Genomic DNA, 14,827 nt, shown 5'->3' on the forward strand with positions numbered 1-14,827 from the left:
CTAATTTCCCTTAGGGCAATGGTGTTCAATTTTTTTGTTGTTGTTGTTGGGAAAATCTTTTGTTGGAGGAAAATCTTATGAAGGCATACTATAAAACAAAACTGATGTGAATGCAGGTGGAGGACTCTGAGTAGAAGTAGCCTCAGACCTTGCCAACTCCTCTTCTTTCTGTCTCCTTCCACTCCTTTCTATCACATATACTGTATATGTTTGAACAGTAGTTGAAAATTATATTCTTAGTTAGATTTAAATTTGCTGTGATAATCAAAAAAGTACAATTATGATAAACATTTTTCCAATTGTGCCTTCTACTTTTCAAATCAGCTAAAAGTTTCAAAACCTACAATCATTTGGTTTTAAAAAAAAATCACATTTTGATTTGCCAAACAGAAGCCAGTTAAGTGATAGATCACAGCACTGTGAATGAAGTCTTCCTGAACTGTGGAAAGCCAGTTCCTCCCTGCGCTCTTGCACCACAGTCATCCATTCCAATAGGGCAGAGACTACCGTGTTAATCATTACTTTACAAAAAGCCCTTCCCAAGCCAAGAGTGCAATATTCACTCTTAGTGGTTGCTTTCCTGCCATATTCATTAATGAGCCTCACAGAATTGTTTGCAAACAAAGTAGTGTTTACATTTAAAAATAAATTTGAAAGAAATATCTTCAGAAACAGATGACTAGAATACCACCATTTTAATATGTTGTTGTTGTTGTTGTTATAGTATTGTAAACTTGGTGGCATGCAATTGCTGAGAAGGACAAAGAAGAGCCCAAACATGTGTAGCTCTAGGAGCCCATCAAGCTTTTTCTAAAAGTAGGTGAGGACACAACACCAGGAATTCTGGTTGTAATATAAAGGTATAGATAAAAATGTTCAGTTTCTCTGTTTAACTTCATAAAAGATAATTTATGTCCAACTATATTATTAAATTTACTTGTATTATAAGTACATTTCTTTTGCTGTCCATAACAGTGGTTTCCAGTCAAGGGAAGGCTCCTCTGTGAGTTCAGATCAAGGTTTAGTATGTGCTTTTGGCAGATACAGGATAAGTTGGAGCCACACACCCTTCAATGTACTGAAAAGTCCTAAGAAGCAAGACCCATGGTTGTTATACAAATAAGCACAAAGTTTCTGCATAGTTTATGATATACTGACTCTAAAACTTTGTGAGAGACATAAGTTTTATCTTATTCAAGGTTTTAAGTTCATCAAATTGGACATACATGCTTCTTACATGTGTTTAATGCATTGATCATGCTCACCTCAATTCTCTCTCATTGCACCCTCCCCTCCTTACAAGTCTCTTTCCAACTTTCATGTCTTTTTGTCTTGCTTTGTTACCCCTGAGTTTACCAGGACTGGAGCACAATGGGCTCACAGATAGGTGCACATCTCAATACAGTGACTCCTCTCCTCTTATATAGACCAGTCATCACTAATTCTACAGGCTAGAGTATGGCTAATTTATCACGGCAGAAAGTGATGCACTCAGAGTACCCCCGGCTTCTCTGTGTAGCACTCTTAGTGATATGCAGACACCTTTCAGGGTTCTTATTTCTGAATGGTATTAACTATATTAACCTAGATGTTATTTTCTCCTTAACCCTTTTCCTTAATTGTCTTTTATGTTTGGCTATGGACCTTGAGAGTTTATAATACTAATCCTAGTTCAGAATAACAAATAAACAAGCTTATGTTGTTTCTGGTAGATTTAAAATATTAGGCTAGGGAGTTTTCACTCTTGAAAATACTTTTTTCTAGAACATTCTTTTTGTACTACTCAATTCTATGGACCATTGTATGTACAGCACCCTCTTTGGTCTCTGTTTATTATATAGTAGTAGCATACCTTAAGATTGTAGTCACTAAAAATGACACAATATATTTTCAAATGTCTCCTGGGAAAGAAGATTAGCTTTGCTGAGCACTTCTATTAATGCAAACTGGTACAAGAGATGGAGAATGACCATATAGATTCTCCTGACAATTTCTTATTGTAGAAGAACTCTTGTCACATTCTAGGTGAAGCTCAACATGCTAGTGTACTCTTGTCATCAGTGCTTGGCTCTACTAGTTGGCATTTCTTGTAAATCTCTGGGCATCTGTTTTAATATTTTAATAGAAATAACATTGAACTTGAAAGGGCAGTGACCACTCTAGTTTTGTGACAGCCCATCTACATTTCACACCTTTGAGCTGTAATATCTTGGGAGCACCCACAGCTCTTGAGAACCTCATTTAATTTGTTTCTCAATGACCAACCTCTTTAAAAATGTGTCCAACTGTTGGCAATTCTGTGTATAGTTTATTAGACAACACCACAAACATGATGTAGATTAGTTTAAAAGCAATAATGATAATTTTAAGAAAGCACCAAAAGAATTTTAAAAGAACACAATCTAACTATCTCTCTCTCTGTTTCTGTCTTTGTCTCTGCCTCTCTCTTGCTTTCTTTACATTTATCATATCACAATTTAATTATAACTTATCTCCTTGATTTCTTCTCCCTCCCAACTGTTCTTCAAATTTATGTCCTCTTTTTTCATTAATTGCTATTGCACAAGTATACTGTTATATACTTTTTAAAATATCCCTAAATATAACCTGTTGAGTCCATATAATGTTACTTGTATGTATGTTTTCAGGGTTAACAATTTGAAGCTTGACAAAAGTTGGCATACTGTTCCCTGGAGAGGACCACCTCCCCCTCGTCTAGCTTTACTCAGTTGCCTGCAGTTCTTTGTGTAGGATTGAGCTAACATGGGCTTTTCCCATCCAATTTTTTCTTTCAAATGGTCTCCTCCTTGCTAGGCTCATCATTGCGTGGCCATATGGTGTGATATTTATGAATATAGCTTAACAAAATATATGTGATAGAATCTAAATTTGCTTTTATACTTTTTCTTTTAAATTTTAGCTATTTCTTTAGTGTTAGAAATATAGGTAATTTATTAAGAAATAAAAAAGGAAGGAAGGAAGGAAGGGGAGAGGGGAGGAGAGAATGAGAGAGAGAGAGAATGAGAGAGAGAGAAAGAGAGAGAGAGACTCTTGAGAGTGGAAGTAGCCTAGACCTAGTGATCTTGAGAGAGAGAACTCTGACCTTTCTTTTTATTTGCACACCACCACCCTTCTCTCAAGCTTGGAGAGCTCTTTTTTGCATGGTCCATTTGTTCCATGTGTCCCAGATAGATGATGCCTATGCCTTTCTCTGCACACATCCAAGCCCCTACCACAGCTCCTCCCTCAAAGCTGTGAACTCAGAAATGTAGAAGGAGAACTGAAGGTTGAAGATCAATTTTCATAGGCTCCCTATGCTATTGAGGGATAAATTTCCTTCCTGGGACAGACTGAATAAAGCTCTTTTCCTCTTTTATTTTTTGGCTAGAGAGGAGGTTTTGGGTTTTCTATAGAAGAACTTGTCTGGAGCTCTGTATAGTTAAGAATTTAATTTGAAGTTGTCATGTATCCCAGAAGGCACCAAATTTACAGATTAAAACTAAAATCAAGAGTAACCTGATTATGGCAACCAGTGACCCTAGAAAAAGTGAGAGCCAGGAAAACCATCATTATACCTGTTCTAGGAAAGCCATCTTTATGTAGTTTGTTCATGAAGGTATTATCTCTTTGACTCTTAGTAACAACAACAGCACAAAACTATTAAGGTCAGATAAGTCTTCTTAGGGTGACTCTTGGAGGCTTTGAAGATTCTTTGGCTTTTCCTTTGTCAGTTGTGCCATATAATGAAACAGGTAGGTGTTTAACCATAGGGATTCCCTTAGAAATATTGAAGACATTTTTGCTGTGTTCACTTTTTTCTTTATAGAATCCATTCAAGTTAGAATTGAGCCAGTAAGATTTCCATGGCTTTTCTGATCAAGTGGACAGGTGGCTTATCAGCCCTCTAGGCCCTCTTAGAAGTGTTGTTATCCGTAGAGACCCAGTTGACTTGGGGTTAAGGGCAAAAATATTGTCTGTTTTCCTCATTTCATTTTGGTTGCTGCAATAAGATATTCAAAACAAAACCAAACAAACAAAGCAAAAGCTACTAAGAAATAAAGGTCATAATTCCAGGTCACAGTGCATCATAGCAGAGAAGTCAAGGTAGCGGGAGACAAAAACAGTGGATCACATCAGATCCACAGTAGAACAAAATGAATACATGCTTGTCTATTCCACACTTCAGTCTCTCTACCCTTACAGAGTTCAGGGTCCTAACTCAGGGCATGGTACCTTCCACTTCAATTAATGTAGGCAAGGAAATTCTCTGCATACATGCATATGGGCTGATGTGATCTAGAAAATCCCTCACTGAGGGTCTCCTGCAAGGTGATTCTAATTTATGTCAAGTTTACAATGAGAACTAATCATCAAAGCTTCAGACCTTCTTTCCTATCTGATACACAAACAAGATACCTTTTACTTCTTGTCTTCAAAGTCTCACAATTATCTAATAATGTAAACAGTCCTCATACATTTTAAAAATTTGTAACAATTTATTAATCCAAAGTCTCTTAACTATGTCTTCTTATAGAATAGAAACCAGTGACCTACTTCCAACATATAATGGCTGTACTGGCTATTTTTGTGTCAACTTGACACAGCTGGAGTTATCACAGAGAAAGCTTCAGTTGAGGAAATGCCTCCAAGAGATCCAACTGTAAGGCATTTTCTCAATTAGTGATCAAGGGGGAATAGGCCCCTTGTGGGTGATGCTATCTCTGGGCTGGTAGTCTTGGGTTCTATAAAGAGAGCAGACTGAGCAAGCCAGGTGAGGCAAGCCAATAAAGAACATCCCTCCATGGCCTCTGCATCAGCTCCTGCTTTCTGACCTGTTTGAGTTCCAGTCCTGACTTTCTTTGGTGATGAACAGCAGCATGGAAGTGTAAGCCGAATAAACCCTTTCCTCCCCAACTTGCTTCTTGGTCATGATGTTTGTGCAGGAATAGAAACCCTGACTAAGACAATGGCACAAAATAAACCATTCTTATTCTAAAAGGAAAAAAATTCAGGGCATCACTAGAAATATTCTTTTTAAAACAAACCCAGAATCCACCAGGAGAACACCAAATTATGAAGCCTCATGTCCACCATCTGGGCTTATAACAGTGTTCTGGCTTCCAAGGGCTTAAGTAGTTCCACCTCTGCAGTGCCTCCACTTCCAGCATGTACAACTTCTTTCATAGACTTAGGGTGTTCTACTGGATACTTGCAGTTCCTCTTTGGTGGTTGTCTCATTACCCTGCTATTTGGAGTCTCTTAGAGGGAGAAGCAATGTTTCTCCAGAGACAATATATTTTTTATTAAGCATCTAATGTACTGTACTATTTTCTGCTGAGCTAGGATTCACAGATCCAAGAATCAAGGGGCTGAAATGGGAATGGTACCATTCACCACCACTGTAATAACCTGGAAAAGTGCTGCTTTCTGTTTCCAAGGCCTTATACTATGCTGGCCTAGAGGTTTTAGTTCGCTCCTGCCAGGATCCATGGTGAATATTACATTGAACTGAAAGATAAGACTTCTCCCTAGTCATTTGGCTTTCTAATGTCCTTGAAGTCAACAGGATCAGAAAGGAATAACAGGGTTAGGAGGAATAACTGATCTAGATAGCAGGGGAAACCGTGTTGCTTTTCTAATGGAATTAAGAGGAGAAAATGGAGACTGGAGGGCAAGAGGTCCTTTAAATTTCTCTTTGAGTTAGTGTGTGTGTGTGTGTGTGTGCTTAAAATCACTGTGAAACTGAAAATCCAGTACACGAAGGATCACAAATAGCCTAGATGCTTCAGGGATGAACACATGGGTGACAAAGGATCTTATTCCTATATGAAGAATTTAAAATAACAATGCAATCATAGAAACATGGACTTTAAAATGGGAGTTTTATAGCAGGTCCTGAACATGGATTACATAAACATTTCTATGGTCATTTGTTCTATGTATATTTATGTAAACACCGAATGTTCCAGGTACCATGATAGAAGTAACTGGGAGTCACAGTCTTCCAAGGCCAGTGTTTGGCCAGGGACTTACTTTTGTGTACCACAATGATAATAGTAAAATGGTCAGGACTAGGAAAAGGTGGGACACCTAGATACATTTTTACATTGGCATCACATCTGGTAAGTGGATAGTCTCTGTATTGAGATGATGAATCAGGTATCTCTAATGAGACAGTGTTTAGGATGAGACCTGGGACACAAAGAAAGACAGGCAAGGTGCATGGAAGATAGGACAAGAAAGAAGCAAGCAGTGTTCAGTATTCTCCAGCATTGGGACAAGAAGAGCAAAGCTAGACAGGTGATGTATAGTCAATAGATCAACAGAGTAAAAATTGGAAGGTTAGGGTATACAAGTGATGGGAGATATGGGTATAAAGAAGGGCTTATTCATTAAAAAAGAAACAAAACAATAACAACAATAATAACAACAACCAAAAAACTGAATCCACTCCAGGGAGGATATGGTAGCTTGGAGACAGGAGGACATGATTGACAGATTCCAATCACAGAGGTGAATTTAAACTGTAATATATGTGGACAAAACAGTAATTTTGATTTTCTGGAAGGCATTGTAAAACAAATCAAAAAAGTTGAAGCTAACAGCAAAATTATCTTGAAACTTTGGAATCACTATGACCGTGAACGTGGCTTACTGTATTTGAATGTGTTCTTTCTTCTCTATGGAACACTCTGTGGTCAGATCCTTAGAAAAATCAATAAAAGATATTTTGAAAAAGAAGTTACTAGAAGTCATAAAAGACTTGAGTTAGAGTAGATATTTTGCAGCTGTTTCTAGCCAGGGCCAGAAAGTGAAAACTAAGCAGCTGACACATGTCCCCCTCGTAACTTTTACTGAGCAGACAACTTCCCTTCATCCCCACCACCCTGCCCAGCTTTACAGACCTTTTATTTTATTGTGAAAAGAATTTTTAAAAAGTTTTGAAGTTAATAAAATATACAACTTGACCTGGTTAATTTGAACCAGTTTGCAAACTCCCTTTATATAGAGACAAAAAAAATAAACGTACAGATTAGCAAACTCTTGGCAGAGTCTCTGCATCTCATGTTAGCAAATTCTTTACTTGTTACATTTCCGGCTCCCTGGACATGAGGATGAATTAAGCCTGAAATAGCCAGCCCTGGCTAATTATATTAAGTATTGTTTTTTTTTTTTGCAGCAAGAAAAAGTGTGTCACAGTGTTCAGATATGCTTAAGGCAACATTAGCTCTGACCTTCCAAGTTTTGGATGTTGGCCCCAGGATTTTGGATCCTGAAATAGAGAACCCTTGGCCAAAGACACTCTCTGCCTTTCTGATCATTACAGATTTTGTCATTAATGGAAGTGACAATGCTGCCAGCTAGAAAGAAATTGAAGGGTAGAGGTGGACTGCACAATGAGGGCTGGCAGAGCCTGAACTGGCCCAAGCTTGCTGACTCCTGATTTAATGTGGTTCTGGATCTTAAGAAACTCTGCCCTGGTGATCAAGTGAGAGAAAATGCATTCTGGGAAGAAGGTCAATCCTAGAGCTGAGGAGCTGTTAGAAACTCTGCCCTGGTGATCAAGTGAGAGAAAATGCATTCTGGGAAGAAGGTCAATCCTAGAGCTGAGGAGCTGTTAGAAACTCTGCCCTGGTGATCAAGTGAGAGAAAATGCATTCTGGGAAGAAGGTCAATCCTAGAGCTGAGGAGCTGTTAGAAACTCTGCCCCGGTGATCAAGTGAGAGAAAATGCATTCTGGGAAGAAGGTCAATCCTAGAGCTGAGGAGCTGTAAGATGTTGCTGTCATCTCCTTTCTAATGTTCTCTCAGCGTTGCCCTGCAATTCACCTTTCCCAGAAGGCCTTCCTGCTAAATCCACGCCCCTCATAATGTTATTGTAATTGGAGGGTTCAACACTGCTTTTAACTTGTCTCAACTCTCTACTTACAGCTTTCATTCTTCTTTCTAAGAAATGGCTGTATATCTTGGCACTGCGTTCCATGCTAGCCACACAATGCGTGCTTACTACTTTGTTGGGGCCATTATGAGAGAATGTTATGTTCAGGAAAAGAGAACATGTCATGTAGCATCTAGCCACCTTGCAAGCAATATTCTTCTGAATAATCCCCTTTATTACTACCATAAAATATTATGCTATTCTTATTGCTTTTGGCAATAAGAGAGAGCTGATAAAATATACCTTTCCTACCGGACCTCATACACTTAACTATTAGGCAAAATCTGAATAGAAAGCTGGCAGTATATGAAATGCCTGATTCTTACAGAGAAAGCCAAGTCACTGGAGTATGAAAGTTTGATTCTGCACTTAAAGTGGTCTAGGAAAACATAAACCTCTATATGTTAAGTGTGACTGTACTGTTGGTTCCTCCAGGGGTTTGAAATGGAGCCTTGTCTCAAGGTCTTCACCAAGCCTTTCTTTGAGAAGTGGTCTGAAGCTTACTCTCAAACCCTTAAATGTAAAAATAAACAAGCATTCAGTCAATGAGGTCCCCAATGCCTTGCTGTACCACAACGCATTTAGAGTCATAAATCATAAATCCGACAGGCCTCTGATGATGTATTGTGTGAATACACCGTAATGACAACACTGACGATGTATTAACGCAATAGACCTAAAAAGCCTATCACTTCAGAAATCACTGTTTACACAGAGTCAAGGGAGGAGTTGATGATGGCAAAATTGAGGAGAGAGAGAGAGAAAGAGAGAGAGAGATGTTGTTCTGGCTGCCAGTCACCATTTTGACAAGCTGTGAACCCCAAACTGAAAGCTCCCACCTCCCAAGCACTGGTGTCTTCCATCTCTGAGTGGTTGTGTGATTGTACAACTCCCAGAGATGTAGCTCTCCCAGACACAGCAGGGCATGAGCAGAACCAGGTTGCAGGCTGACCTTCTGAGACTTAGCTCCAAACTCTTGCTGACAATTCCAAGTTTTGTAGTGAATAAAATAGCTAATTATACCCAAATCTTCAGATTCAACCAACAGTAGGTCCAAAATATTTTGTAAAAACTGTGCTTGTACTGAAAATACCCTTTTTATTGTCTCTGTGCCCTAAGCAATACAATATAAGGAGTGTTTACATATCATTTACATCCTATTAGATATTACAAGGAATCTAGAGATGATTTAAAGCCCATGGGAAGATGTGATATATGCAAATGCAATTTCATACAAGAAACTTGAACATCCATGAAATTTGCCTCAAGAGGTTAAAACCAGTCCTCTGTGGGTGCCCAGGACTAAATGCTTATGCTATATCATGAGACAGGAAGTCCTTTCTAGTCCTAATCATTAAATAAAAAAATGTTCCTTCCCTGACATTTTTGTAAGCAGTGGACTCTAGTGACTTGGGCAGAGAATCATCTTATTTGCTGTGTGTATACGTGTTGCTATAATGGCTGTCTTCCAGTATTTACAATATCTGGCTGTCTGACCAAGCTAAATGCCAATCACATATTAACCTTTAACAATAACAACAATAACACCCACAACAAAAACCAATTCAGTTTGTCTATCTCTCATTTCAGGAGAGCACTTATGGAGGAGTGACACTGAGGAAAATTGTCATCATTAAGCATTTAGATTGTGCCCTGCCCAGAAAATAATGAATTATATGTTAGCTCTATATCTTCTTAATGGAAACAATAGGAAATTTTAAATGTCCTTTGTAAGGAAGGCTTTGAAAAATCCTATCTGTAGAATCTTCAATTTTCTGTCATTTTTCAGCTGACCTATGACTTTAATGGTTCACACTTAACTTATCTTAGTTAAGCTTATAAGATGTTCCTAAGAAAAAGAAACAAACAAGGAAAAACTAAAAGAAGTTAAAAGATCTTTTAAAGTATCATTTAGAATCGCAATGAAACTAATGAGGAGAGGAAAATATAGTGTAATTGATGTGTGTTTGGTTTGTATGTTGGCTAAGACAGGATTCGTGTCATTGAAAAAGCAAACTAGGAATTTAAATTAGAGTATAAATGGCTGGGCATTTCACAGGAATTTAATAATTCTAGATTTAAGGATACACAGTTTACTTTTAAAATTGAGTGACAAATTATTTTACTGAAATTAGTAAACTCCTTAAATTAGCAGAACAGTGTGTCTTCTTCATACTATTCCTGATTTGATAGTTTCCTAAGAAGGACAAGAACACAGACAGAGTATGGGAAGCTTACATGCTTGTGGATATTATGCAGTCACTGTCTGTCGGCATTTTCTAACTCTAGGCTGTTAAAAGTTTTGAGTGCCTAATTTTCTCTACATATCTCTTTCTATGGACTTATATATGATTTTCTTTTCTCTGTAGATTTGCTGTACGGATGTAGGCAAGGACTGCCTACAAGGTCCATGCTACCTCTATAATGCCAACATGTGTGGTGTTTTTCTGTTGATGATATTGGTATTTGTGAAATAATATATTACGGTTGCCTAACTTGCTAATCATCCTTTCCTTCATAGGTGAAACTTGCAGGCCCTTGAAAACATTCACTCAGTACAAATTAGTAAAAGATTACTTTGAAGAGACAAACCAATTTTTGTGACTGGATTGTATATTTAAACATGTTCTCAGATAATTTTTATTCAGCCAGTGCTTGCTGGTAAGTGTGGCTCCTAGAACAGGAGGAGCGCTATTCCTGCCCACTAAATGCTAGAGGTTCATTATGGAAATGACAGCTCTATCACTCAGTGGCCGTCTTATGGCCTAATGGAGCGAGTTTGGGAAGCATTATTACTCTATGAACTCACCAACTCTGGCTCCCTGCCACTGGAGAAGGCCACACTGACCACTTGATGGCTATTACCATCCAAAGTATTCCAAGGTTGCTATAGAGAATGATGACCAAAACCCAAGGGTCCTGTGGCAAGACTCCAGACCTTTGAAGAGCCTCAGCTCTCTGACCAGTGGGCTTATGGTAATGTTTGTTGCTTTTGGCCTTGAAGCTAATCTGTCCCATTCCCAAATTGAGCATCTGGAGAAACTATGATTTCCAAGAACTGCTCCCAGAGGCCATATCTATCTCTTCATTACCAGAATAAAAATATCCCCAGCTACTCCAACATACATAGCTAATGAAAAGTTGTCTTACGTAGCCCAGCTGGATGATATTGATGAGCTAGGGGTCAGTTTCCCCCGTTCTCTTATATCTCCCATCAACTCAAGGGCACAGCACACTTAAACATATGCCTAAAACTTCCTCCCTGTTGTTACTCGTCAGGATCCATAAATCCTGTTTGTTCTCATAAATCTACAAGACATTAATGGGTGGGACCCAAGGGAGGACAATGTAGACAGATATCAACAGCTCCCTCTTCTGTTCCAGGCAAACACCTACCTCCGAGGGACTCAAGCTCCTTCTCTGTAAAGCTAGAGTGTGCTTTAAATAACTAAGCTACTTCCTTTTGTTTCTTATGCCTCAAAAGTAATTGAAGAGTATTTAATGTCATAGTTGTCCTTCTAGACGCTTACTCCAAAGTCTCTAGATTTCCTAAGCAGCTGCTGAGGTTAAATCTGCATGTTTCACTGTGGACACCAATGCCACTCCCCGATCAGAAACAAGGCCTGGAGAGTCAAGTAGATCCTTCTCCCACCAAATGTCATCACTTTAAAATTTCTTTGGGACTGTTCCCTTCCATAGCATGGCTGCAGCCTTGACCTGCCTCTGTCCATTATCAAGGCCCCAAACTGTTAGCCTGTTCTTCTCTTTGGGAAAACTCAATCTTTAAGTTTATACTTGATCATCAAAACATGCCCAAACTTCTGCTTTAGCTCATAAGAACTGAATCTCCTAAGTTCTTTTCCATGGGCTGTTGAAAAAGCTCCTTCACATATTATTTTAATGGGAATATGAAGTAGAAACTTAAGGGTTCTTTGGAAAGTCAGTTGCGTTGGAAGGTGCTTTACTGGGGCAAACACCTGAAGGAGTGTTTTACTGAATTGGGCACAAGTGAAATGATATAAGCTAAAGCAGAAGCATGAAGGAACATTTAACTGAAGCAGATAAAGGTAAAAGCATGTTTCGCTAAAGCAAGCACTTGGAAGGACATGTGATGAAGAATTCTTCAATAATGACATGCATGTTTTGCTCTGCCTTACATTGAATAGTTGAGCTCCACAGAGAGAAATGCACCAAAAAAACCCAAAACAAAACAAACAAACAAACAAACTTCTGGTGATGTGCTGTAGCTTCTTGCCACTTCTTAGGACTCAGGCCAAATGGCAGAGTAATGTCAGCAGAGACAGACTCACAGGCTGAGACAAGACATGCAGTGAGGCAAGGTATGTGGAAGACATATGATGTTTGGAGGGAGTATAAATAGCACTCAATGAACTGTGAGTTGAGCTAGGCTTGCTGGTAGAGCTAGCTGTGCAACACTTGTTGGTCTCGAGTCTTCACTGGTCTTCGCTTAGCTGAGAAAGGCACAGTTGAGAACAACAGGTGTTCCTGTTGGCCCTGGTCTCTCCTGCTGACTCCTGCCGGTTCAGCTAAGGCCTGGCTGTTCCTGCTAGTTTGTACCATTGATGCTGTCATCCTGACAGTACCGAACTGGACTGCTGGTGGATCAATGAAGTATTTGCTAGTGGATCAAGCTGCCGCTGCTGATTTCCTAACAACACAAATGACATTTGTCCCAAAGAACCTTTCTTAACAGATCCACTTCACCCATATCCTTTCTTTTCCACTACATCTGGTAGGTAATGGTCTCTAAGGGATATTAAAGCATCTAAGAACCATCATTAAAAGTAGATTTTGAAAAAAATTACAGGGAGAGGAAAAGCATGTTTTTAAAAAGCTCAGGGTATCTTCTCTGGAAGGTATATTCTGAAGCCTGGAAGTATATGAATTTTGTTAGACCAAGACACTTTATAAGTTGGTCTCAGAGACTCTTGGAAATAGGCATTAGAAGAGAAATAAGAAAGCAGTGGAATTTGAAAGCTTATTTGGAGCAACAGGCCAAGGGATAGGTAGACAGTGACAGCCTGAGGTCCAGAATAGGCTAAGAGGGGAGAAAGGTTTCTTCAATGTTGGATTACACCCAGGTTCTAAAGAATCCATCTGTGATAGTCTCTGCCCCTTTGCATGCTGCATCTCTGTCAGAATGAAGTCTTCAGGATGCTATGATTGCAGAGTAGGGGGAGGTCAGTGATTCTCACTGCATTTTGCCTCTGTTGAATACAACAAACCCAGAAGGACAGAGTGACCCAAAAACTGAACTGAGGAAAACTGGAGTTGAATTCATCCATCACCAGAACATGGTCCTAAAGAGTTTCAGGAACCTTGGGGAAAATTTTAGACTCCCACGAAGTATGGAATGTGATGTTTGTAGAAGTTCTACTTGAACTGTCAAGAACATAGAGGTCCCCACTGACACTGATTCTATCATATGGGACATTTAGACTGCTGACTTGTCAATGCTGTGTGTGAAGATCAGTCTTGGAATATACTCCAACATGGGTGGCCAACGATTTCACAACTTATTTTTGCCCATGTGATCTGGCCCTCAAGTTTTTATTTTTTTTGTTTGTTTTTGTTTTTATTTGTTTTGTTTTATTTGGTTTGGTTTTGTTTTCCAGACAGGGTTTAACTCACTCTGTAGACCAGACTGGCCTCGAACTCAGAAATCCTCCTGCCTCTGCCTCCCAAGAGCTGGGATTAAAGGCATGTGCCACCACTGCCCAGCAAGTTTTTATTTCTATTACAAATGTCTTCCCTACTTTGTCATTACCTCTGAATACACAAAAAGATAGTAACCTACCATCCCAGCTCTGAATTTAGAGGAATAGTGATAGCCCATGTGAGGGAAGATAGGATTTTTTCCACTTCTGCAGGGCTCTCCACTTTGAACCATTTCCTCCATCCTCGCATACCTGTGGCAACTTTCATTGTTTACTTCTAGGGCTCCATGCCCTCATGGATGGCCCCTCCCTCCAAACAGCATTTTCACTTCCTCGTCAATTCTCACTGAACTCCAGTGACCTCAGAGGTCTGGAAGACCAGTTTATCAAGCTCTGTAGGCAGCAAGGGCTGAGGTGAGCTATCAGCCTCTCAGAACTATGGTCTAGAACTGCCCTGGACCAGATTAGTAACGGTGACCTGGAGGTGAAAGGTTCTGTATTCCATTACCAGTGTGCTGAGTAATCTCCGTAGTCCAGCACCCCTTTGTTTAATTGAGGCATTATTTTCTCTCTGTTACCCAGGGCACTCAGGCCAGTGCAACAGTGTTAATCTTTTAGTTGATTTCCATCTCTGCAGAATTACCTTCCTAGCAATTAGATCCACAGGTACAAATTTACTTCCTTCCTTCCTGGACATTCAGTATTAAGGTGGAAATCTCTAAACTCAATGTATTTTCCTTCAGGCTGACCCAGGACATACATTAATTAACTGGGTGCTTTGAAAAGCTTGATCTAAGAAAGGCAAGCAGACTATCTCTTGCGGTGTGTCTGTACCAGCAGCAGCCTAAAGAGAGTGGCACCTGGATGGAAAATCTAATGAGGGCAAGGAGCAAGGTCAGGGTTATTCTGGAAGTTGGCTAATGTTTTCAAAGTCTTCTGAACCCTTTGTTGCAGCTCATCTGTAAAGACTCTCCAAGACATTCAGGTTCTAGCCACGAGCCTGGCAGCGAATGAGGGCCTTGCGGCTGCAGAGACTTTGTCAGGTCTTCCGCAAGCTGGGAGGTGCTGGGAGGTGCTGGGAGGTGCTGGGAGGTGCTGGGAGGTGCGGGGAGGTGCAGGGAGGTGCTGGGAGGTGCTGATTGCACCTATTAGACCTAATATGTAAGAAAGGTTCAAGAGCTGGTTGGCATGCCACATTTTTGCTAAAGGAC

The sequence above is a fragment of the Mus caroli genome, unplaced genomic scaffold (assembly GCF_978045245.1).
Source record: "Mus caroli unplaced genomic scaffold, Mus_caroli_1 scaffold_13, whole genome shotgun sequence".
Classification (NCBI taxonomy): Eukaryota; Metazoa; Chordata; class Mammalia; order Rodentia; family Muridae; genus Mus; species Mus caroli.